Source organism: Hypanus sabinus, chromosome 18, assembly GCF_030144855.1.
Source record: "Hypanus sabinus isolate sHypSab1 chromosome 18, sHypSab1.hap1, whole genome shotgun sequence".
In the NCBI taxonomy this organism is placed as follows: Eukaryota; Metazoa; Chordata; class Chondrichthyes; order Myliobatiformes; family Dasyatidae; genus Hypanus; species Hypanus sabinus.
The window spans coordinates 43,237,446-43,265,326 of NC_082723.1; the positions used below are offsets into that span (position 1 = coordinate 43,237,446).

The following is a 27,881-nucleotide window of genomic DNA, read 5'->3' on the forward strand; positions in this document are numbered from 1 at the left end:
GATGGCAATGCAAGAATTACCGTAATGTTATACAGTAATGGGTGCATATTCACACCATACAGATAGGAAGTGATGGTAGTATTGCTCAAGCCATCCTCGATAGCAGGGTGTGGTGAACAGAGCATAAACAGAGCTCTGGTGAACAGAGGTTAATAACAGTCTCACAGGAGAGGGGTCATCACTTCCCAGGCTATAGGTTTGATTCATTATAGAACCTAATGGCCGAGGGTAAAAATGACCTCCTATGGCGCTCTTCGGAGCAGCACAGTTGTCTTAGTCTATTACTGAAAGTGCTTCTCTGTTCAGCCATGGTGGCATGCAGAGGGTGAGAAACATTGTCCAGAATTGCCAGGATTTTCCGTAGGGTCTTTTGATCTGCCACAGCCTCTAGCGTGTCCAGTTTGACTCCTATAATAGAACGAGCCTTTCTAATCAGTTTATTGAGCCTGTTGGCATCACACGTAGTGAAGCCATTGCCCCAGTACAGTATCGCATAGAAGATTGTACTGGTGACGCAGACTCGTAGACCATGTGAAGGAGAAACCTGCACACTCCAGAGGACCTCAGTCTCCTCAGGAAGTAGAGCCGACTCTGGCCCTTCTTGTACACAGCCTCTGTGTTGGTGCTCCACTCAAGTCTGTCATCCAGGTGCACCCCCAGGTACTTGTAGGTCCTCACTACATCCACGCCCTCACCATCAATAGCAAAAGGGAGCAGTGCAGGTTTGGTCTTCCTAAAGTTCATCACCATCTCCTTTGTCTTACTGATATTGAGCTGCAGATGATTCAGCCTGCACCATTTGACAAAGTCCTCCAGCAGGCCCTGTATTCATCCTCCCTTTATACACCCAACTGTGGGGCCCCAGTGCCGCTTATAGCCATGTCTGACACACAATTCTGAAGCCACACAAATTGGTTTGCCAGTCAGATAGACCACTATCCAGAATACAATGGAAGTGCCAACCTGCATTGAATGGAGCTTTTCCCTCAGCAATGAGGGCTGTATGGTATTGAAGGCACTAGAAAAAAATCAAAACACATGATCCTCACTGTGCTGCCCTGCCTATCCAAATGGGAGTAGGCTCTGATCAGCAGGTAGATGACAGTATCATCGACTCCAGTGTGCTCCTGCTACTCATCTGCACGGAATCAAGGACTGATTTGACCAGGGGTGGATGGTGAGCCAGGATCAGCCTCTCTAGGGTCTTCATGATGTATTAATGTTAGTTAATATGTATTTACTTGATAGCAGGTGCGGGAGTTTCCATTTATAATGATGTTCATATTACCATTGAAAATCAAAATTTGTTTAATTAAAACTTTAATTTTATTTGTTTAATACTGCTGAAATCTTTTTAAATTCTAGAAAGTTCATTCACTTTAAGCCACAGTTCTGTCAGGCTTTAAATGGGGGATAGAACCTCGCGATCTATAAACTTTTACGCATGAAAAACTGTTCACTACACTCGATCAAACCGATGGGTTGGGCAAATCAGAAGGGTTGTACATGAGTACCGGTTGAAGGATCTACCCTAGTAATGAGTGTGTTTGAGTTGCGCACGTGCTATTTATTAATCTATTTCCTTCTTCTCCCATTTTTTGTATCTTTTACTCAAGCGACATTGGTAACTCCACATAGTGAGAAAAATACAGTAAACCAAGGAAGGTTTACCACTGGAAGAGAATACATCTTCATGCATTTGGTTCCTCTTCTTAAGAAGGAGGTAACCGGTTGAGAACAGAAATGTAATTACTTTTTATTAATATCTTAATCAAGAAAACATACAAATCAAGACAGTTAAAGTTATTTGATTTGCCTCCTTCAAATTAATCATTTTATCATTGTTCTACTGATTAGAGCTAGCAGTGCAAAAGACAATTTAGTTAATTTAAAACAATTGGATCTTCTGGAGAATAGCAAGAGCAGACACTGTTTACTTTTCAGCATCTATGTACAATGTCAGAGACAGCTTTATTTGTTGATTGGTTGCATCACACCCTGATATGGAATCACCAATACACAGGAACACAAAAGGTTACACAGAGTGGTGGACAGAGCCAGTTCCATCATGCGTGCAACTCTCCCCACCATTGTGGTCATCTACAAGCAATGATGAAGGTGACATCCATCTCTAAGCACCCCCATGCCCTCTTGTCATTGCTGCCGTCACACAAAAAGTACAGGAGCCCGAAGACCTACACCTCCAATTTGACATTCAGCTGGTTGAAAGAAGTTCTAAATTCAGTTCTAAAATCCATTAAAGTATCTTGTTGATGTTGTTCCAGAACAGCGAGAATGTTAGCCAGCAAAGCCGTAGAAGTTTCCTTTTTCCCTGTTTTAGTACTTTTGGTAGCCATTATAAGATAGATGTGTTTGCAGGCAGGTAAAAGAGAACTAATAAAATACCTAACTAAGGTTTAAGAAGGGAGACATATAGTGCAAAGGTAAGAAGAATAACGGAGCAAAAGTTCGGAGCAACTAAACAATCGCCATCTTACCGGAAGTCCTCAAGGTTCAATAACATTGTCATCCCCACTATCATCAGGTTCTTGAAACAAACTTAACCCTCCCTTTTATATATATATACACACACACACACACACACACACACACACACACACATTATTTTATTTATATACACTAGATATATCAATTATTTTTTATTTGTTAAGATACAGTGCAGAATAGGCCCCTCCAGTCCTTTGAGCCACAACATCCAGCAACTTCTATTTAACCCTAGCCTTATCATGACAATTTTCACAGCATTTACACACTGTGTATGTATGCCCATGGCAAAAATAAACTTGAACTTGAGTGGCATCATCAATCAAACATAACAATAGCAAGTAATTTTTTCTCATTGAGAAGATGGTGTCCAAATCTTTCACGGGCATTCAATGCAGCATTCTGAGTGTGTAACCATAATCTCATTTCACATTTCTCTGCCTCTCCTGCAGTTCAAAAGAAACAGTCCCATCAGGTGCACTCACCCTCTGGTTAAGTCTGGGATGTGTGTCCTCACAAGGAGCCTCACTTCTTTGCAATAGAGAATCCTGCTGCCTGGCTGCAAAATGGATGTTTCCTCTAGCAGATTGAAAGGGGCCAACAGTAACAGTATTTAACACCTAATTATTCCAGTGTAATTCCCCATTAAATACCACAGCAGCTCTTTGTGTTCTCATCAGCAGGAGCTCCTACCGTAATATTTCATCTTATCTATGGTGTTTCCACAAAACTTTGGGAACACAGTGTACTTAGGCCTTCTGGGTAATAAAATAAATGGTTGTACTGGGGACTGCAAATGGCTTTCACACATTGTATATTGAAAGCTAACTTCTCCCTTGGCCAGCTGGGCCAAAGATGCCAGTTAATTCCCAATTAAATTAATAGGGATTTCTAAAATGTTTTCCTATAAAATAGACAAAGAAGCTTGTTGTCACTCTTGGCTGCCGGACCGCCATGTTGTATTGAAACACAATGGTTGTGCCATGGACTTGATTTACAACATCCATACAGAGTGAGAGGCCTCCTCTGCTTTTCCAGACTTATCCAGGCTGCACATGGAAGTAGTCTGCATGTTCCTTGATATTTGTGCACATGCAGATGATATGCATAATGTTTCAAACACATAGTGTTCCTGATTATAGACATCAGCAGAGAGAAACCGAAGGTCGATAAGCCGGTCCTCATCGGAGGATCAGAGCTGGAGGGAGTTAGTAACTTTAAGTTCCTAGGCGTTACTATTTCAGAGGACCTGTCCTGGACCCAGCACATAAGTGCAATTGTAAAGAAAGCAAGACAACGCCTCTACTTCCTTAGGAGTCTACAGAGATTCAGCTTGACATCTAAAGCCTTGACGTGTAGTGGAGTGTAGTGGCTGCATCACAGCCTGGTATGGAAACACCAATTCCCTTTGAATGGAAAATCCTACAAAAGCTAGTGGACTCGGCCCAGTACACCACAGGTAAAACCCTACCAACCATTGAATATATCCACATGAAACACTGTCCTATGAAAGTAGCATCCATGATCAGAGATCCTTGCCACCTAGGTCATGCTCTTTTCTTGCTGCTGCCATCAGGAAGAAGATACAAGAGCCCCAGGTTCAAGAACAGTTACTGCCCCTCAACCATCAGGCTCTTGAATAAAAGGGGATAACTACACTCATTTGCCCCATCATTGAAATGTTCCCACAACCAATGATCTCACTTTTAAGGTCTCACTGTTATTTATATTTGCATTTGCACAATTTGTAGTCTTCTTCATTCTGGTAGACTTTCAGTGATCCTATTATAGTTACTATTCTATAGATTTGATGAGGATGCCCACCAGAAAATGAATCTCAGAGTTCTATATGGTGACATATATGTAATTTGATAATAAAATTTACTTTGAACTTTGACCTTATGTGCACAAAGCTTTTACTACAGCTATCTGATTCTCAAGGTCTTTTGAGTTCCATCCATTTTGTCTCCTCCCATTCTGTAGTTTCAAGAGTGTGGAATGCTTTTCATTTTGCTACTGATACTGAAATAATTTTTTATACTGAGTTATTGTGATTATTGGATCTAAGTTTGCCTCTCTTGGTAATATGGGCACTTTGATTTTGCTCTGATCATAGGAAATAATTGTCCACACTGCTGCTCCATCCTGCATATTCAAGTACACCTTTAAGAACCATGTACTGTGCCTTTCAATACAGTGTTGTATCAAACATTGCTGTTGAGTTTAGTTCATGGTTGTCAATAAAAGCAGGCTCTATCTCTGATATTTGCCATAGCAAACAGGTGCAGTAAAGAACCTGCAGACGCGACAACACCTTTGTGTTTGTGAAAGCTTTTGAATGGACCATGAATAATGCTGTCTATTTTTCCATTGAAGTGAGGAGCAGTTAAGAATCGAACACATTCGTGGGTTGAATCACGTGTAGACCAGACCAGGTACGAATGGCAGATTTCTTTTATAGAGTCAAAAGGTCACACAGCATAGAGGAAAGTACTTTCATCCACTAAGTCCGTGTTAACAATTAGACTTTAATTTTAAATAATGCTACACAGAGCCCATTTTATTCCCATCAACTTCCACCAGATTCTACCACTCATGCACATATTGGAGGAACTTGCAGTAGACAATTCACAGAGGAATGCACACAGGTTTTACCACCAGGGCACCCTGAGGTTTTCAGGCAAAATATGCAAACTCCAGCACCAAAGGTCAGGCTGAAACACAGATAACTGGAGCTGTGAGATATTAACAACCCAATGGGCTTTTACACAAAAAAATCAATAGTTTCACAGCTATTATAAGCAAGAATGCTTTAAAAAAAATCAAGAATAGAGTTAAGTAATTGAACTTAAATTCCACAAATCATCACAGGGTAATTCCAACTACCAGATAATCGGTCTGGAACTCAGGCTGCTCATCTCCTCATTTAACTACCCCATTATCAGACCCTACATCTGCTTTTAATTCAGATTAGTATGGGGAATGTGAAGACCAAGGGATTATCTGTGGACTTCAGGAAAGGGAGGTTCGGAGAAAACACATCAGTCCTCATTGGACGGTCAGTAGTGGGAAGGGTGTGCAGTTCTAAGTTATTTGGTATTAACATCTTGGATGATCTGTCCTGGGCGAATACATGGCATGATTCTTCTTTGATGCACTCACAAAGAAGGGATGCTAGGAGCTGTACTTTACTTGGAGCTTGAGAAGATTTTGTATGTCACCAAAGACTTTTGCAAATTTCTACAGGTATTAAAGTGAAGAGCATTCTGACTTTCAGGATCATGTCCTGGTATGGATAATCCAATGCACAGGATTGAAAGAACCTGCAAAGAACTGTAGACTCAACCAGCCCCATCACAATCCTCCCGACCATCAAGGACATCTTCAGAAGTTGGTGCCTCAAGAAGGTGGCATCCATCACTGAGAACCCTTACCAATCAGTCCAGGCGTTCTTCTCATCACTACCATCTGGGAGGAGGTACAGAAGCCTGATCACCAACACACTATGATTCAGGAGAAGCTTCTTCCCCTTCACCATCAGATTTCTCAATAGTAAGTGAATAATACCTCATTATTCCTTTACAAGGGCGTATAACACTATATCTCAATAAGTATTTGCATTATTTATTTTGTAATTTATGATAATCGTATGCCTTTATACTGCACTGGTGATGCAAAATAAATTTCATGTCATATAAGACAGTGATAATGAACCAAATTCTGATCTGAGGTATTGCGTTTTCTGAGATCAAGCAAAATTAGAACTTACACAGCAATTGTTAGGATCCTGCGGAGTGTTATTGAAGAGAGGAACAAAGGAATGCAAATGCCTAATTCACTGAAAATAGCTTCACAGATAGATATGGTGGTGAAGGTAGTGTTTGGCATGCTGGCCTTCATCAGTTAGGGCAAAGAGTATTTAGAAGGTATACAGGCTAGCAGTTAGTTTACAAGGCCAGTGATCACTGAACGGAGTTTTCTTTCTGCCACTGGCTGTAAAGAGTTTGTACGTTCTCTCCATGACTGCCTAGGTTTCATCCAGGTCCCATGTTCCAAAGATGTATGATTAGGTTTAGTGAGTTGAGGGCATTTTGTGTTGGCACTGGTAGCCAACTGCAAGTTTAGCATATGAACTATGTTGATGAGGTTGCACTTGCAGTACTATATAGAGTGGCATCAAAAAGTTTGGGCACCCCGGTCAAAATTTCTGTTTCTGTGAATTCTTAAGTGAGTAGAAGATGAACTCATCTCCAAAAGTCAAGAAGTTAAAGATGAAACATGCAGGGTGCCCAAACTTTTGCTTTGGGCCCTTTTCCTTTTTTGTTATTTTGAAACTATAAAAGATGGAAATAAGAAAGTAATCTTGCTTAAACTATTAAAGAAATGTGTCATCTTTAACTTTATGCCTTTTGGAAATCAGGTCATTTTTTACTCGCTTAGCTATTCATAGTAACAGAAATTTTGACTGGGGCGTCCAAACTTTTGCAGGCCACTGTATAGGTTTGTTTGTCTGTCAAAGGAAAGATATTGTTAAACTAGAAAGAAAGCAGAAAAGATTTAACACTTGTGTGGATTTGGGAGCCTGAATTACAAAGGAGTTTGCATAGACTAGGATTTTATTCCCTGGAATATAGGAAATGGAGAAATATAGGGGTATATCAAGTCATGAGGTTGTGCTAGAGAGGTGAAAACACAGTATTTGTTTGCAGAGGGTGCTATAAATGAGATGACAGAGGTTTATGATCAGAGGGGAGAGATTTCAAAAGGACATCAGGAGCAGCTTCTTAACCCAAAGAGTGGTGCATTTTTGCTAGTAACAGTGGTTGAGGCAGGCACAATAGCAACATGTAAAGGCCATCTAGAAAAGTACATGGATAGGAGAGGTTTAGAGAGCCTTGGACAAACGCAGACAGATGGGACCATTGTACTGGCAATACAGTCAGCATTGATGAGTTGGGCCAGCTTCCATACTGTATGACTTTACATTATTGTTTGACAGCTCATCAGGGCAGTAACTCAGTTCCAAAGAAATAGAGAATGTGTTTCCTAAGCGATGAAGGCAGGGCTGTGGGCTTGGCAGATACACTGATGAGCTGGAGCAAAAGGGGCACACTCAGCCATTTGCTCTGTAAATGGCAACAGTTCTGGAGAGTAAAGAATATCAGAGATTAGCAACAGGACAAAAAAAAGAAGAAAGTAATATTGTTGCTCATTGGGCTAGAGACATATGAGATGTTTCTAAATCTAGTAACACCACATCTACAGATGAGTTATCCCTTAAGGACAACATTGAAGGAATATTTTGCTATCAGTGCTGTCAAATACATTTAAGAGCTCTAAGCTTGCCTGAAAGAGGCACTGCATATAGAAAGGAAGGTGTATGATGTCCCTGCCTTTGTTGGCCATGCCGTTTATTGCAAGCGCTGTCACTGGGAATATGATAGAGTCAGAGGTGTGTATGTAACAAGGATGGACAACAGCAATAAAACACAACTTGCAAGACATAAAGAGAATCCAGAGGGCATACTTCAAGAGCCATTCATTTTCAGAGCTGCCCATCCAGTGAGTACCTGACCATAACAAGAACTCCACATGATATGGAGACCACTGCAAATTTTAAAAAAGGCCTGTTAAGCAATGGTATCAAACTGGTCCGTGAGTTCGACTGGGGAGCAGTCTTTGAGAATTAGATGACCTGGGGTTCAGCCCAGAGCAAAAACTAAGCCGTAGCTAGGTCCACATAAAGTTGAGAAGATGAGAGACGGTCTAGTCTATATACATGCATATTCTGCATTGTTGTATTTTACTGATATTCTTTACGGGTTTGTTGAATCATTTGTTGAACTGGACATCAAACCATATTGTCGCAGGGTTGAGGGTGTTTGGACCCTTTTATTTCATGAATGGGTTCTTGTGTGTGACTGTTAGTAATGTGTTTTAACCTTGACCCCATAGTAATGCTGGCTCGTTTGATTATATTGATGGGTATTCATGTATGGTTGCGTAACAATTAAACTTGAACTGAATTGAAACAAAAGATTCATTAAGGGGTACTGTAAAGATGTAATATCAGCTAAGTGGTAACAACAATATTAATGAAGAGGATAAGATTACATTTCTGGGATGAGTTTTGTGTCAACAAGTGTTATTAACTGAGTTATTTAATGTCCCAATCCAAACGTAGATTAAGTTGGATGCCTCATCACTGATAAAGTGGGGTGAGTTCAAAAGCTCTGGAGCTGTTTGGAGCTAATGACAGCAGATATGCATTAGAAAAATCAGCGGGGCACAGCAGGGAAGCCTGTAAACAGCCGTGAAGAGTTGGAAGCCCGGGAAAGGATCAAGAAAGGGAAACACAGAGGAGAACATAAACTTCCAAAAAGGGCAGCAGGAAAGAGAAGAACATCTTAGAGGGTTAGAATGCAATGTGAGGTGAAAACAGAGGTACAAAAATGGAGAGCCTTAAGAAGTGGCTGAAGTAGAGATTGTTACAACTGATTTTATATTATTCAGTCCCACAGAAAGGTTTCGTCCCAAAATGTCGACTGTATTTTTTTTTCCCATAGATGTTATCTTTCCTGCTGAGTTCCTCCAGCATTTGGTGTGCATTGCTTGGATTTCAAGCATCTGCAGAATTTTTCTTGTTCATATTTTTCAATAATGTACTAAATACAATTTATTTAGGTGATGCTGTTGTAATTGATCACTTATTATCCCAGGGTAAGAGCCAAGTTTTAAGCTACCAGCAAGCTGTATACTTGCAATATCAGTAAGACAATGGTCATGCATACTTAAGATACTATATTTGCACTTAATAAGGTGATAACATTATAATAACAACTGCAGTTATTTTCCAAAACTCAGAAACAGTAACTCTCCCCAAGCAGTCAAGGCTGATCAACAGCAATGCACACAAAATGCTGGAGGATCTCAGCGGGCTAGGCAGCATTTACAGAAAACAGAAAACTGTCGAGGTTTCGGGCCAGGAACCTTCATCAGGAGTTGCTACACCCACTAAGCCACACCACCATACTCCTCACCACCCCTACTTCATCATTTCCTGTCAGAATCACTTTATGTACAGACACTCCTGTACCTAGTGACATTTTGTGGACATACAGTCAGCCCTCCTTATCCACGGGGGATTGGTTCCGGGACCCTTCACGGATACCAAAATTCGCGGATGCTCAAGACCCTTATTCAACCTGTCTCAATCTGGTGGACCTTAGGACCCAGCGGAACCCCAGACCTTATTTAACCTGTCTCAGTCCGCTGGACATTAGAACCCGGCGCCAGAGCTCTGAATGCGCAGTGCTTCTGTTCACGAAAATAATCACGATCACGATTGAAAATAAGGTGGAAGTAATAAAGCGAGCGGAAAGAGGTGAAACGGCATTGGTCATTGGAAATGCGTTAGGCTACGTCGATCAACGATCGGACCAATTTTAAAGGATGAAGTGAGAAAGGCTCTGCCATGATGAAAGCTACAATTATTACTAAGCAACGCTGTTGTCTAATTATTGGGCTTCGGGGTTTTAGGTTTTTGATCCTCCACATCAACCGGGCACGGTGGAGAGCGCACTCCGGAGCGATCTGTCCCGAGTCCCGAGAACTTCTGTTCCCGAGCCCAGCACTGAAGCATACGTTCTTAAGTGTTTTATATGCATAGAAAGGTAAAATATATACTATATACTAAGTCAAACGTTTGACTAACTGATGCTAAATAATACCGGATGTACCTGATCCGACATACATAGTAAGAGAACTTCCGATTTTTTTTGATCCCGATGCATGATAACCCACGCACATCCTCCCGTATACTTCAGATCATCTCTAGATTACTTATAATATCTAATACAATGTAAATGCTATGTAAAATGGTTGTTATACTGCATTGGTTAGGGAAATAATGACAAGAAAAAAAGTCCGTACATGCTTGAACAACAAGTGCTGGAAGAGCACTTCTGGGTTTTCGCGATCCGTGGTTGGTTGAATTCACGCATGTGGAATCCGCGGATATGGAGGGCTGACTGTACAATCAATCTATGTATATAAACTATCTAATGTATTTATAGCAACACACACAAAATGTTGGAGGAACTCAGACAGCATCTATGGAAATGAATAAACAGTTGATGTTTTGGGTCAGCCCGAAATGTCATTAAAGGTTTTCTGCCTGAAGCATTGACTATTTATTCATAAGACAAGAGAAAATCTGCAGATGCTGGAAATCCAAGTAACACACACAAAATGCTGGAGGAGCTCAGCAGGCCAGGTAATATCTATGGAAAAGAGTACAGTTGGCATTTTGGGTTGAGACCCTTCATCAGGACTATGAAGGGTTTTGGCTTGAAACGTTGACTATACCCTTTTCCATAGATGCTGCCCAGCTTGCTGAGTTCCTCCAGCATTTTTTGTATGTTGCTGTGGACTATTTATTCATTTTCATAGGTGCTGCCTGACCTGCTGAGTTCCTCCAGAGCTTTGTGTGCATTGCTTTGGATTTCCAGTATCTTTCTCATGTTTAAAATGTATTTATATTTATTCTGTTTTTTTTATTATTGAGTTTTTTTATCTTATTGTTTCCTTTTGCTGTATCAGATCCAGAGTAACAACTATTTTATTCTTCTTTACACTTGTGTACTGGAAATTACATTAAACAATCCTCAATCTTGAATCTTGAACATTCAACAGGATGTGCGAGGCCAAATGGGAAATGATCCACTGGGATTTTCAATGGCAAGGATGAATTTTTTGGAGTTGTCAACTGCAGATTGCACCATCAAGCTCTGCAAACTCAGAGGTCATGGGACTGAATGGAATTATCATTAATTGAATTTATGTATACTGTATATTAAAATAATTAACTGATTGTAGATTTTTATGTGTATGAACAGTCAATTATGTGGGTTTATTACCCTCCAATAAAGGTGAAGCATCGTGGTGTATGCAGGTGTAGAAGTGCACCTGAAATGACCTTTAAAGCATTGTTGTACAAGGCACAGGAGTTAGATGACAGTGTGTCCCCTTCAATTAAAAAAAAATGTTCTATTGATGATACTAATTCTGTTATTTGCCTTGACAATCGGCAAAACCAGAAAACTTGCAGAGTACAAATATTAAGAGAAAGATCTGACTCCCTCATTTAGTTATCGCACCTGCTTCAACTTGTGAGTGATTGTGTTCTTAAAAGGGAATTGCACACAACAAAAAAATGATTCACATTATCATCACTATAAGATCAAGATATGGGAGCAGAATCAAATCATTTGGCCCATCAATTATGTTCCACCACTCAATCGTGTCTGATATTTTTTCTTTCAAACCCCATTCTTCTACCTTCTCTTGTAACCCTTACCCTATTACCTATCAAGAATCTATTAATCTGTCTGTAATATGCTCAATGAATTGGCATCCATAGCACTCTATGTAATGAATACCAAAGGTCACCACTCTCTGGATGAAGAAAGTCCTCCTTGTCTCAATTTTAAAGGGATTTTATTTCTACTGAGGCTGTGCCTTCAGATCCTAGACTCTCCCCCAAATGGTAACATCGTCTCCGCATCAATTGTAAACTAGCCTTTCAGTATAGCTGCAGGAAATTACACAGTAGATTACTACACTATAGCTACAGGAGCCTTACAGGGCACTAATAAAGAGCGGAAGCTTCGCCTCATTTTTCCCCATGAAAGTATTAATGTCTTTGAGGCAATTGGGGTATCCACTACATCCTCACTTCTCTTTTAAATCATCTGGGCATTCTAGCTCTGTTGTTTTCTTCCAGTGATATTATATTAATAAATTTCAAAATATAGATTTACAATTGAATAATTAAGAAGGAATGGAACAACCACTATTGCACAATCTTGTCCATATTCCTTTCTGCTAAGAAAAATAAGAACTACACAGATATTGGGTGGCCAAGCCACACTTTCTGGCTTCTGCCAAGTTAATGGTTCTAAACCCATCAAACTGCAAGCTGCTTTACTGTCAAACAGATCAGGTTATTTACAAAAAAACAGGAATTGCATAAGGGTACACTATATGGTGGGGGACTTGGATGATCCATTTCACATTAAAATAAATTTTATGTGGGGGACGTCACGTGATGACGTAGGGCTGAGATGTTGGGATTCCAGCTCCTTCGCAAAAAGTAATGAAATAAGGTTTAAATGAAGAAGAGTTAACAAGTATCTATTAGAAACTACTTATAAGCAACTCAGGATTATCTTTTGATATGGCTCCTAAACTGAAACAGAAGAAAGTTACTACTTCGAAGATTGCGCAAGTCGGAGGGGAAAAAGGCTTAACCCTATCGGCAAAGCCTCGGACTCAAGTTGGATCTCCTCCCGACGAAATGCATGGCATTTCTGATGATGCGTGGAAAAGAAGTTGCAGCAATGTCGGCAGTCTCTAAGAAGAAACGGCAAGAACAACGCATGCGCGGAAGTATGCATGAACAGATGTTAACAAAACTACAAGCTTCGACTACGGTTGGAAGTGAAATTGAAAGTGAGTCGGAAGTTGAAACAGACTCTTTGGGAAATCCAAAAGAAAAAGAAGAAGAAAAGAAGGAAGAGATTAAAGGAGACATAAAAGATATCCTGATATATATGACGAATGAATTAAAACTTCTAAGAACAGATATGGCTAATGAATTTAAAGCTATAAGAACAGATATAAGAAGCATACAGAATACACTTGATAATGTGGTGGAAGAACAAAAGAAGATGGATAATAAAGTTAAAGAGATGGAAGTAAAAATAGAAGAAAACACGGAAAGAATAGAAAAGATAGAATAAGATAAGCTTGCCTGGACAGCAGAAAGAAAACGGATGATGGAAAAAATGGATGCGCTTGAGTACTCTAGTAGACGAAATAATATTAAAATTGTGGGTCTTATGGAAGGTACAGAGGGAGAAAATCCAATAAAATTCTTTCAAGAATGGATTCTGGAAATTTTGGAAATGAAAGAAGGAAGTCAAGTAATTGAAATTGAAAGAGCACACAGAGCTTTAAGACCACGACCTCAACAAGATCAAAATCCGAGATCAATTTTGATTAAATGTTTAAGGTACCAAGATAAAGAAATGATCTTGAAGGCAGTTACTCAAGGTGCTAAAAAGAGAAATGGGCCATTGATAGTAGAAGGGAAAAGAGTTTTTTTTTTATCCAGACATAAGCTACGATCTGTTGAAGAGGCGGAAAGAATTTGATCCAGTGAAAAAATCTTTATGGGAAAAGGGCTATAAATTTTTATTGAGCTACCCAGCAAAATTGATGATTTTCCTGGATAATGGAGAAAGAGGATTCTTCGTTGACTACCAGAAAGCGGAGGAATTTGTACAAGAGTTACCTGATGTCCATGAAGAGGACTAAAGAATTATAGAAATGAAATGGACTAATGATGAAGGCTGAAACAAGGTTGGACCTGATGGACATTTATAAGAAAAAAAAACGGTCGAGGAGTATTAATTGAGAGTAGAGACATTAATTATTATTATTTTTTCTTTTCTTTATTAATATATTTTTCTTTTTTTTGCGGGGGAGCTGGGGGAGCTCCTGATCGATAGCTGCGAGTTTCACGTGTACAATCATGGCGATTGCCATGACCCGTAAAATGGGGGGGGTAATGTTGTGTTCTTTTTATTTGCAACATTAGTGGGGGGGGTGTTTTGTTTTTTTTTCTTATATATTAGTTATCTTTTTTCTATTTTTCGTCTTCTTTGCCTGGATGATTGGGGAGAGACTCATAGCAACATGGAGAATTTTAAAGAATTCCCAAGGTACTATGAATGATTAATTTACTTAATTTTTTAAGTTTTAATGTGAATGGAATTGATGGACCTGTGAAAAGAAAAAGAGTTTTAACATATATTAAGAAAATGAAAGGAGATATAGCTTTTTTACAAGAAACACATTTAACAGAAACAGAACATAAGAAATTAAAGAGAGATTGGGTTGGAAATGTCATTGCAGCTTAATTTAATTCAAAATCGAGAGGAGTTGCAATTCTGGTTAATAAATCTTTACCAATTAAAATACAAAATGTAATAATTGATTCTGGGGGGAGATATGTGATTATACATTGTCAAATTTTTTCAGAATTATGGACTTTTATGAACATTTATGCACCAAATGAAAATGATGCAAAATTTATACAAGAAGTTTTTTTGAACTTGACTGATGCACTTGATAAAATATTAATAGGTGGAGATTTTAATTTTTGTTTAGATCCAGTTCTGGATAGATCAACTAAAATCAAAAGTAACAAAACTAACTTTATCATTAATAAAAGATTTAAATCTGATTGATATATGGAGAAAAAATAATCCAAGAGAAAGAGATTACTCATTTTATTCAAACTGACATAAAACTTACTTAAGGATTGATTTTTTTTATTATCAAAAAATATTCAAGATAGAGTGAAAAGTGTGGAATATAAAGCAAGAATATTGTCTGATCATTCCCCCTTGATAATGACAATGATAATGATAGATAAGGAGGAATTGATTTATTGGGACAAACAATGTTGATGCCAAAACCTAGTGAAATAGAAATATTGATTCAGAAAGGAGGAATTAAAAAATTTACATCTTGTATGTATAATTAGATTCAAAAGCAAATAATTAAATTAGGAATTCATAAATCAAGACAAAAATGGGAATCTGATTTGAATGTTAAAATTGATGGGAAAAACTGGTCAAGATTATGTTTTGATAGTATGAGAAATACAATAAATGTTTGACTTAGATGAATACAATATAATTTTTACATCAATTATATATAACACCACAGAAAATAAATAGATTAAATTCAAATATGTCTGACCAATGTTTTCGATGTAATCAAGAAATTGGTACCTTTTTACATTCTACTTGGTCTTGTTTTAAAATTTAACCATTTTGGATAAATTTAAGACTTTTATTGGAACAAATTATTGGAGTACAACTCCCACATGGTCCACTATTATTTTTATTAGTAGACATTGAAGGGACAATACCGAAACTTAAATTGAACAAGTATTAGAAAAAATGTATAAAAATTGCATTGGCAGTAGCCAAAAAAGTTTTCGCAGTTACTTGGAAATCTGATTTATATTTAACTATGGATCGTTGGAATAATGAAATACATAGTTGTATTCCATTTGAAAAAATTACATATAATTTAAGAAATGAATATGATATATTTTTGAAAATTTGGCTCCCATACTTACAAAAGATAGGATTAAATACATAGGTCCTTTGAAGATAAAATTATAGTAATTGGGGAAAGTAAAAATAAATATTAAAATTATTTTGAACTCCATGGAGCATGTGGGGATCCTCCGATATCCAGGCAATCTTTCTCTTCTTTCTTTTTTCTTTAGATAAGGGTTAAGGGGGGGGGGGAGGGTTAAGGGGAGGGGGGAGGGTTAATATTATCTTTCTTACTATTTTACTATTACATTTATTCTTTGTAATTTCTAAAACTTAACAAATAAAAAAAAATATGTGGTGCACTTTTGCCAATGTTGCAACTGCTTTGTTAGTTAGTACAGAGGAGAGCTGGAAAAAGTTGACGATTTACATATAGAGGCCACAGCAGTTCATTTCACATTAGGACAAGTAGTTTATATTTTCAGGTATACAGTGAGCCACTGCCCATAATGTTATGACAGGATGTGAATAGCAAGATATTGAGCAATCAGATGTCTTGCCATTCAAAATGGGAATCTTGAACAAGCAACTCAGTCTCAGGATAAGGGTTGAATCATTTAAGAAAAAGATAAATTGCTTCGTGCAGAAAATTGTAAATTTGGAGGATTGTTGTAGAGAGTAGACTGTGAATACTCAGTCATTGACTGCATTCAGGGTTAAGACAATAGATCTCTGAGAAGAATTTAGCAGATGTTGCTACTGAAGTTGAAGAACAGGATCTGCCATGATATAATTGAATGCAAAAGCAGACTGAAGAGGACAAATAGATTACACCTGCTCCTGTTTCTTGTCTATAGCAGTGGCCAGTTTCCTGGTCTCAAGCAACTTCTTTATGGAAGTCCAAACTCTCAACAACCACCAGCTAAGCCAGTGCCCCTCCACCACCACTCACCTGACCGAATTTATTCCTGTTTTATAACTTCTGTTTTTCTGCCTCATCTCATCTAACTACACCTGGACCATAGCACTCCATAGGCCTCTTAACCATGCATCTATCCAAATTTCTCTTAATTGCTGTAATTGAACTCACGATTCACTGTTAGCTTGTTCCACACTTGCACCACCCTCCATGTGAAGAAGATCCACCTCAGGCTCCCCTTCAATATTTCACTTTTCACCCAGAACTTATGGCCTCTAGTTTAGTCTCACCCAACCTCAGAGGAAACAGTCTGTGTCTTCACTCTGTGGTCACTTTATTAGGTACACTTGCACATATGCTTGTTAATGCAAATATCTAATCAGCCAAGCATATGACAGGAACTCAATGCATAAAAGCATGCAGACATGGCCAAGAGGTTCAGTTGTTGTTCAGAGCAAACACCAGATTGGGGAAGAAATGGCAGGTAAGCAATTTTGATTGTGGAATGATTGCTGGTGCCAGACAGGGTGGTCTGAGTATCTCAGAAACTGCTGGACTCCTGGGGTTTTCATGCACAACAGACTCTAGAGTTTACAGAGAATGGTACACAAAATAAACAAAAAAACAGTGGGTAGCATTATAACAGTGTTATGAAGAAGGGCATCTCTGAATGCACAGCAGATCAAACCTTGAGGTGGATGGGCTACAGCAGCAGCAGATCATATCAGGTTCCACTCCTATACTTATAAAATGGGCACTGGGTATATTTATCCTATTTATACCCCTCATTGTTTTGAATGCTTCTATATGATCTCCCATCATTCTCCTATGCTCCAGGGAGTAAAGTCCCAACTTATTCAACCTTTCCCGATAACTCCGATTATCAAGTCCTGGTAATATTCTAGTAAATTTTTTGTGCACTCGTTGAAGTTCATTGATATATTTCATGTAGGTTGGTGACCAGAACTGCACACAGAGCTTCAAATTCAGCCTCACCAACGTCTTATACAACTTCAATATAACATCCCAACACCAGTACTCAATGATCTGATTTATAAAGTTCAAAGTGCCAAAAAGTTCTCATTACAACCCTACTTACATGCAATTACTCGCAAGGAATTTTGAATTGTACTCCAAGATCCCATTGCTCTACTGTACACCTCAGTTCTCCAATCATTCTCTGTGTAAGTCTCCCTTGGTTTGTCCTCTCAAAGAGTAACACTTAACATTAAATTTCATCTGCCATTCTCAGCCTATTTTTCTGGTAAATTTCAAGACAATATGCCAATCATATTAAATCTGATTCTGCAATCTTTTGAGTGCCTTTTTCATTGTTCACTACATCCCAAATCTTGGTGTCATCTGCATCTTGATGTGTCGGACAATCACTTAATCTGATTTGAATGCTTATTGTATTTTGCACACAACCAGAGGTAGGCTTTACATTTCCCATTGTGTCTCTAATGACAATTTTTGAAGTTACCTTGACTACTTTGGTCCACAGCCTTCCATAGACATTGCCTCTGGTTTTCTCCCCCTGTCTGCAACTTAAAACATGCTCACTTTCTCACTCTGTTAGCTCTAATGAAGGGTCTGTGACCTGAATCAATCACTCTTTTATGTACTGCCATCACTGGGCATTCAGTGGGATGGGTCCAGTGTAACAGTCCTGCAAAAATCTCAAGGGTGTTTTGTTCAAAGAGGCCACATGATTGACATTGGTGCTCTGTACAAAGAATGACCTTCGACCTTAATGGACCTAAACGTGCTAACACAACAAAGGAGTAGACATGACAACACTGTGAATCTGTAGAGTAGATGGCACTATGAATATAAAGACACCATATACTGTTTTTGATTTTTTTTGTCTATATTTTTTCTGCATAAAGCAGTTATGATATATATATATATATGCAACACGAGTGAATCTGCAGATGCTGGAAATAAATAAAAACACAAAATGCTGGCAGCAGGCCAGACAGCATCTATGGGAGGAATGGGAGGACGTAGTGACGACATTTCGGGCCGAAACCCTTCATCAGGTCTCCTACCTCCTCCCATAGATGCTGTCTGGCCTGCTGAGTTCTGCCAGAATTTTGAGTTTTTATGATATATATATATATTTTTTTTTCTCTTTTTTGTCTCTCTGCCTGAATATAGTGCTTGGCCTGCTGAGTTCTTCTAACATTTTCAGTCTTCATTTTAGTTTCTTGGGATTTTTAAAATTAAAAATTTTCAGCATAAGGTCTGATTAATTCAAAAAAGAGGAGATGAGCTTCTATCATGCTATGCCAGAGGTAATTTGATCATTAGATCTGACTGTTAATAACTTATATGCTTTGTACTTTGTTTGGGCCAAAGAGGAAGGAAAGATACTGCATTCTGGGAAAGGAAAGATTACTGATCTGTTTTCTTTTTGTTGTATGACCATATGAATTGTGCGCCGTTGCCAGCAGGCATAATTTTTAATTTTGTATGCATGCCCCATGAATATTGAAAATACCCGACATAGAGTCCAGATATAGATTCTTCACCCAAAGTGTTGACTATCCCTTTGACTCCACAGGTGCCATGTGACCTGCTGAGTTCTTCTGGCAGTTGTTTTTATTTGCTCCAGATAACCACATCTGGCGTATCTTGTCTCTGTGTTGGGTAGTCGTGACTTTACTATCATTTCATGCAACAGAAAGGATTTGAGGTTTACCAGGTGAATCACACCAAAAATTTCTCTGAGGCCCTTTTCATCTTGGCCCTTGGTTCTACATACTGTGTGGCCTGATTCAACCCTAATTCCATCTATATGTGTACAGATGATACCACTGTAGAAGGCTATTATCTCAAATTAGAATGAGTCAGCACTGGAAGGAGATAGAGAGCTGAAGAATACGTTGTCATGACAATAACTTTTCCCTCGAAGTCCACAAAATAAAAAATAAGCTGGTCATTGACTTCAGGAAGTAGAGGCAGGGAGGGGTGTAGTGTACATGCTCCTGTCTACATCATGGTGCTGAGGTGGAGGGAGTTGAGAACTTCAAGCTCCTGGGACAGAACATCACCAATGCCCTGTCCTGGGTCAACCATGTAGACGCTATGGCCAAGAAAGCTCACCAGTGCCTTTACTTCCTCAGGAGGCTAAAGAAATTTGGGAAGTCCCCATTGACCCTTATCAACTTCTATCAATGGAACATACAAACCATCTTATATGGATGCATCACAGGTTGGTATGGCAACTTCTCTGCCCATGACCTCATGAAACTGCAGAGAGTTGTGGAACAGCTCAGCACATCACGATACCAGCCTACCTTCCATGGACTCTGTATATACTTCTCAATGCCTCAGGAAAGCAGCCAGCATGGTCAAAGACCCCCTCTAACCTAGACATTCTCTCTGCCCCCTCCCCTCCCATCAGGTAGAAAACACCAAGACCTGAAAGCACATACCACCAGCATCAAGTCAGGTTTTATTCAATTGTTATAAGTCATTTGAATGGATCCCTCGAACGGTAATATGGACTTCTAATTTCACAATCTATCTTACACCCAAATGTCCACTGGCACCGCACTTTCTTTCTTTTTGTTACATTTTAGTATGCATTTTGTTATTGTTTTACATTGTGCTACTTCAATGCACTGTGTGATGAATTGATCTGTATGAATAATATGCAAGACAAGTGTTTCACTGTTTCTTGGTACTTGTAACAATGTTAAACTAATTCCAAGAGTTAAACTCTCTTCAATCTCATTCATGCATTTGGCACTGGTGTATTACTGCTGTCTCAGATATTTAAAATGCATATGAATTTGACAAAATTGTGTTTTTACTGAGAGCCAGTGTAAGAAGTTGGGAAAAATTCAATAGAGAATCTTACTGTGTCATAGAGTCATAGGTTCATTGGAAAGTACCACCCAGAAATGACCATTGGCCATACAGTCCATGCTGAACCATTTAAACTGCCTACTCCCATCGACCTGCACTGAAACCATGGCCCTTCATACCTGTAACACCCATGTACCTAACCCTTAAACGTACTCTTAAACATTGAAATCAAGCTTGCATGAACCACTTGTACGGGCAGCTTGTTCCACACTCTCACAATCCACTGAGTGAAGACGTTTCTCCTCATATTTATCTTAAACTTTTCACCTTTCACCCTTAACCCATGACCTTTAGTTGGAGTCCTACCCAACCTCAGTGGAAAAAGCCTGCTTGCATTTACCCATCAAGATCCCTCATAATTTTGTATACCTCTATCAAATCTCCCCTCAATCTTCTACGTTCCAAGGAATAAAATGCTAACCTATTTAACTCCTTATAACTCAGGTCCTCCAGTCCCGGCAATGTCATTGTAAATTGACTCTGTACTTTTTCAACCTTATTTACATCTTGTCTGGAGGTAGGTGACCAAAACTGCAAACAATACTCCAAATTAGTCCTCACCAACATCTTATACAACCTGAACATAACATTCCATCTCCTGTACTCAATATTTTGATTTGTGAACGCCAATGTGCCAAAAGCTTTCTTGATAGCCCTATCTACCTGTATGGCCACTTTCAATGAATTATGGACCTGTATTTCTTCTACAGCACTCCTCCATGCCCTACCCTGGTTGGTCTGACCAAGGTGCAGTATCTCACACAATTTTAAGCCTAGCAATCCTTTTGCTCTGAACATATCTGTAGAACCCCTTTGGATTTTCCTTCACCTTTTCTGCTAGGACAACCTCTTGCCTTCTTTTAACCCTCCTGATTTCTTTCTTAAGTCTCTTACATTTCTTATACTCCATAAGTACCTCATTTGTTCCTACCTGCTTATACCTGCCACACACCTTTTTTTTCTTAGACTAGAGCCCAATATCTCTTGAAAACCAAGGTTCCCTAATTATCTTTATCTTTTATTCTGACAGGCACAAATAAGCATTTTACTTTCAAAATTTCACTTTTGAAGGCCTCTTAATTGCCAAGTACACCTTTGCCAGAAAACAGCCTGTTCCAATCCAGAGCCAGAGCCTTTCTGATACCATCAAAATTGACATTTATCCAACAAAAAATTTCAACCGGTGGACTGGAACTATATTTTTCAATATTTATTTTGAAGTTATGGCATTTTGATAACTAGATGCAATGTGTTCCCCTACACAAGCTTCTGTCACCTGTTCTATCACATACTCTAATAGCACACACTATCTCTTCGGGTCTTCTACACACTGATCAAGGAATTTTCCTAAACATGTTTTACAAACTCTATCCTATCGAGACCTTTTACAGTATGGGAGTCCCAATCAATATGTGGAAAGAAAAAATAAGCTACTATAACAGCCTTCTGTTCCTTGCAGCAGTCTGCAATCTCTCTACAAATAGCTCCTCTAAATCCCGCAGGCTTTTGGATGGTCTGTAATATAACCCAATTAATAATACACCCTCTCTCGTACACCTTTCTTATTCCTCAGTTCCAGCCATGACACCTCACTAAATGAGTTCTCCAGTCTGTCCTAACTGAGTACTGCCATGACATTTCCCTGAGTCGTAATGTCACTACTCCTCCTTTAATCCCTCCTGTTCTGTTGCATCTAAAACAATAGAACCAGGAAATATTGAGCTGACAATCCTGCCCCTCCTGCAACCAAATCTCACTATTGGCTACAATATCATAATTTCATGTGTTGATCCATGCCCTGAGCTCATTTGCCTTTCTTACAATACTTCTTGCATTGAAATGTACACAGGTTACATCATGCTCAACCTTTTGATTCCTGACTTTGTCTGAGGTCTTAACAACATCTGGCTCCTCAGTCTCTCCACTATCTGTACTGGAAGTCTGGTTCCCAACCCACTGCATCTCCAGTCTAACCCTCCCCCCACACCCGGGCAGCCCTAGAAATCCCTTCCCATAGGATATTGGTCCTGCTCCAGTTCAGGTGAAAACTGTCCCTTCTGTACATGTCACAACTTCCCTGAAAGAGAGCCCAATAATCCAAAAATATTACACCCTCTCTTCTACACCAACTCCTCAGCCATGTATTAAATTGTATATTTTTCCAATTTCTGGCCTCACTAGTACAATTCTGAGATCACAACCCTGGAGGTGCTGTCCTTTAACTTAACATAACTCCCTGAACTCACTTTGCAGTAACTTGTCACTCTTCCTACCTATGTCAATGGTAGCTATATGGACCATGACCTCTGGCTGTTCACCCTCCCACTAAAGAATGTGGAGGACTCGATCCGAGATGTCCTGAGTCCTGGCACCTGGGAGGCAACATACCATTTAGGAATCTCGTTCTCATTCACAGAACCTCCTTTCTGTTCCCCTTTCCCAATCACCACAGCTTGCCTCTTCTCCCTCCTTCCTTTCTGAGTCAGACTCCATGCCAGAGACCTGATAGCTGTGACGTTCCTCTGCTTGGTCATCTCCCCCAACAGTATCAAAAGAGGTATAGCTCTTGTTGAGGGGGTTGGCCACAGGGGTACTCTTCATTGGCTGTTTAACCACTTTCCACCTCCTGACGGTCACTCAGTCTTCTGTGTTCTGCACTTTGGGTGTAACTATCTTTCTAAACGTTCTATCTAACACCCCCCTCAGCCTTCCAAATGATCTGGATCTGAATGATCCAGTTCCAGCTCTAACTCCTTAATGCAGAATGTTAAAAGCTGCAGCTGGGTGATCTCCTTGCAAGTGCAGTTGTCAGGGACACTGGAGATTTCCTTTCCTTCACACATTTCAGAGCAGGAGCATTCAGCTTTCCTGCCGGCCATCCCTGCCATTCTAACTGTGCAAATATAAAGACAGAAACAGCAGATAAACTCAGGAAGAAAATCTACCTACAGATTTTTCACCTTCTCTCACCCAAGCCTCTCCACGCTGAAGCCACAAAGACTTAACGTCTCAAATAACCACTCTAACACTGTCCACTCCACCAATGGCTACTCTGCTTTCCTCTGCCTTATTTTTATTTCTTCTTCCCAATCAATCCCAATTGCTGATGTTATGAATGCACCACAGCTCTGAGGGGCCGAAGGGGCAGGGGAGCCCCCTCCTTTGTGGGAATCACAAGAGCATTATTGGGTTGGCTCAGAGGACCCAGGAAATGAGAGAGACCTGGCCATTGTCTCCTGGAGACCACGTTTGTGGATTGGGGACTATGCTACGTGCAAGCCCTCGGGCAAAGTGGGCTGGTTGAGAGAGAAATTGCATCATCCCAACCTGATTGACATCTGAGACCCCATGAGGAAGTATAAAAGAGGGTCTGGGGGAACAACCCCTTCAGACGCACCAGAAGAAACGCTAATGATCCCGTAGTATTGGGAAGCCATTTGAAGGAAGTCACGTGTGTTCGATTCCGTTGCTGGAATCGGTGACTGGAACCACGGATACCAGCTTTTAGCTAACAATGGGGAAGCCCGCTCCCCTGACTCAACGGATTCGCTTCATAAAAGACCCGGGCGAGTTTCTTTTCTCACCAATCTCTCTCTCTCCCTCCAACAAGTGAAAGCCCAGCGGTCCCCCCAAAAGGCTGAAGCCTGCCGGAACTGAGTGATTTTTATATTTCCATCGGACAATATATATTATCCCCTAGACAAACGATCGAGCTGTTTCTTATTGATGGTCATTATTAGACCCGCGTTTTTAGATTCAGTAGTGACGACGTATATTATCTGAATATTTGTATTAACCATATTTTTGTGCCCCTTCATAAATAAAGACTTTTAAAAAAATAGTACCATCAGACTTCAACGGACCTCTCTATCTTTGCTGGTAAGTGATCCAGTTACAGGATTTCGTCACACTGATTGGCTGCTGTTCAGACACCAAACTGCTGCAAATCGATGCCTTACGTACTCAACTGGCAATCCTGTACAGGCAGCATCGTCTTAAGCTTCCAATCAGTGATTGGCCGCTCCACAAATGCTACTTGAACGTTATCTATGTTTCAAATGCCACTTTGATAAGTACAGGTACTGTATATATAGCAGTTGAGAGCTTGTCTATGGAAACTGACTGCTGCTCTGAGGATCAGTAATACCCAGAGTGTAGCAACAGTTAACAATCTAACATGAGAGGCTCATGTGTGCAGCAATATCTTTCATATTGGTGCAATCCTATGCAGCTGTTAATGTCTATTTACAGTTGAGAACTTACTAATTAGGGAAATGTAAGTCAGCCTGTACCTGAGGAGGGGATTAAAATAAGGATTACACCCGCTCATAAGGTACTCACAGTTCTTTACTAGGTTACTAGAGTTCAACAATTATCCACCCAATGGGGGAACTGAGGAGCAGAGACAATAATAACCTGGGATCCTAAAGCTGACGGTCTACTTACAAAAAGGAAGTACTAAAAAAGGATGAGCTTATATAAAAAATAACAAAACCTTGATAAGTTTATTCGTGTCAATTAAGCAGCTTTGTGGATGACTTCACTTTGAAATGCAGATTAGGATATTTATTAAAGCTTTTTCAGTGCAATGCCGGCTGCATATAGCAAAGCTTGTTTTACAGTGTAACATCAGGAACTGACAGCAGCTGAGGTCCTTCAGCAATGGCGATGGAAAGGAAGGAAAACCGTTTGCGTGAATTCCATATTAGGAAACTATGTCTGAAGATTTGCGTCAGTGAATCTGGTGACAGACTCACCAGAGCTGCAAAAGAACTGGAACAACACACTGGCCAGACCCCAGTGTTTTTAAAAGCTTGCTACACAGTGCAGTTCTTCGGCATTTGGGAAAACAAGATGATTGCTGTTCACTGCATGAATTGCAGGGCCAAAGAAATTTTAGAGAAGGGTCTGAAGGTGCAAGAGTATGAATTGAGGAAGAGCATCTTTGATAACATAGACAGCCTTGGCTTTGGGATCCAGCAACACATTGATCTCGGCACCAAAGCATCAGAATTCACAGTTTGGACTTCTATGTGGTCATGGGATGACCTGGTTACAGTACATCTGATAAAAAAAGAAGTCAAAGGAGGATGCATTGGTGCAAAGCATAAAATTACCAAAGAAAAAATGGTGAGGTGGTTTCAGCAGAAGTACAATGGTATCTTTCTGCCTGGAAAATAATTTGAAGAGCATGTGAAACATGCAGTAGAGATAAACTAACTGTTAAAAAAAAGGATCATTTGGTCCATTGTGCCTGTGATCAGGTATTCAATCAGATCCACTCCTATACTTTTTCTCCATGGACCTTTAACTATTTAAGGGGATACAGCTAATATTGTCTTCCCCACTCTCATTCATTGGTTCAATGTGGCTGAAGGAAAAATATTATCTTTTATAATATTATCCACAGTATAAATGGTTCCCTTAGTTACACCTTGTATGGGAATATCTGATCTAGCAATGAGAAAGAAGGCAGTGGTGCAGAGAACTGCTGTCAAATACATACTACATGACTTTAAATACACAAGACAGTCACCACAGAGCAATGCAAAATTATATTAAGTGTTGAATGATTAAAACTAAAACATGAGTCAATAATAAAGCTGTATCATACAATCAGGAGTATAGCATTTCACCCCTCTCAGTCCACTATTCAATGGGATTGTGTCTGACTTATTATTTTAATTTCATTTGCTACAAAATTGCATTCACTTGATGATCTTAACATTGATGAAGCTATTAATGTGTACTGCATATATTAGCTAAATGAGCTCCATAGCTCTGTTGGCACACAATTCTACAGATTCACAAGCCTCTGAGTGAAGAAATCCCTTCTTACCACAGTCCTGAATGACTGATTCTTTATTTTGGGACTGTGACTCAGGGAATATTCAGCCTGCCAACCCAATGAAGAATTGGTATGCTTCAATGAGATCACCTCATTCTTCTAATATCTATAAGGCATAAACTCTGCCTGTTAACCTCTGCTCAAAAGAGAAACAAATCCCTACTACAAGAAACAAGCTGGTAATTCTTTGTTGTATTTCCTTCAATTAAAGTAAAGTATATCCTTCCTTAGATCAGGAGATGAGGCTTGGACATAATAATTGCCTGGGGCCTATATAATAGCAATTAGACTCTTGTACGCAAATCCTTTTGCAATAAAGGCCAACATTCTATTTGCTTTCCTAATTACTTGCTGAACCTGCTTGTAAATTTTTAATGATTCATGTCCCCTGGGTCCCAACAAAGACTTGCAAATGTCCCACTATTAAAAGAAATCTGTTTCTTTTCCAATTTTTCAACCAAAGGGGATCGCTTCACATTTTTTCCACATTATATTCCATCTGCCATGTGCATACACATTCACTCTCCCTACAGCTTCTTTGCATCCTTCTCAAAAGACCCATCACCACCCAGCCTCCTATCATCAGAAAATCCGATTGCTCCAATTTTGAGGTGTTCTGATTTAGTTTCATAAGCACCCATGAGACACTTTATAAAAACCCAAATGTACCACATCTATTACATTATCCTTAAGTTTTTTTTTACACTGGTTAGGACCTCAAGATGTTTTAAGATGGCACTACTGAAGACGAGTGACAACTTACTGGCAGTTCCTAAAGCAAGAAATAAAACAAAATATTTTATTAATAACACTTTTTCTGTAAAAAAAATTAATAGACGTGCACCATAACCAATGAAGAGGTGAGTGAAGGCCAAGCTGATTCGAGGGTCAAGACATGCTGGTGCAATGCAATGTCGGAGTGCGGTCAAGCCATGTTCGAGGAGAAGAGGATAAATCACAGTTGAGATGGAGTTGGGGTGCGCAAAGTGGAGAAAAGTCGAAGCGGAGGAATTTTGGAGCCCATCCACCAAAACAGAGAGTGAGGTCCAATCAATCTAAATGCTGGGCTGATTTGAAAAGGTCATGTATGGGCCAGAACATGATGGCGGGGTCTAGGCCCAAAGTGTATTTATGCAACAGGGCCCGGATCTTAGAATGAGGAACGACCTGTTGTTTGGACGACTTAAATGCCAGGTCGGATGGATTGAAAAAGCGAGGTTTTGGGACCGGAGCTGAGAGTTGGGCTTGTTCTGCTTGCAGCTCTGCGATGTTTGCTCCACTCTTCGTTGCACTAAGGCTGAGACTGTGGGCCTGCTCCAGCTGCCCTGGGCTTCGTGTTTGTGAGCTCCGTGACGTTTTGCTCTGCTGTGTGATGAATTGAGACTGAGGCTGTGGGCCTGCTCTGTCTGCTCCAGGGTTTGTTTCTATGGACTCACTTTCTTTCTGAATGCTGTTGCTTGCTTTTATTATTTTCACGATTTGTGTTTTATTTTCTCTCTCTGCACATTGGGTGTTTGCTTTTTAATGAGTTCTTTTGTGTTTCATGGCTTGTGGCTGCCTGTGAGGAGACGAATCTCAAGGTTGTGTAACATTT

General features: G+C 39.7%; 1 protein-coding gene, 1 long non-coding RNA gene and 1 pseudogene across 8 annotated transcripts in view; 2 read left to right on the top strand and 1 right to left on the bottom strand.

The window, feature by feature from the left end:
• The window catches only part of LOC132407564 (astrotactin-2-like), a 1,730,264-nt gene that overhangs the window by 621,611 nt on the left and 1,080,772 nt on the right, over nucleotides 1-27,881 (bottom strand). The gene's annotated exons all lie outside the window — the stretch shown is intronic.
• Nucleotides 1,520-11,318, top strand: LOC132407569 (uncharacterized). Its single transcript, XR_009516514.1, has 4 exons — nucleotides 1,520-1,745; nucleotides 4,882-4,940; nucleotides 5,752-6,057; nucleotides 11,200-11,318. It is a non-coding gene; the product is annotated as an uncharacterized LOC132407569 (long non-coding RNA).
• LOC132407567 (large ribosomal subunit protein uL5-like) lies at nucleotides 25,102-25,620 on the top strand (annotated as a pseudogene).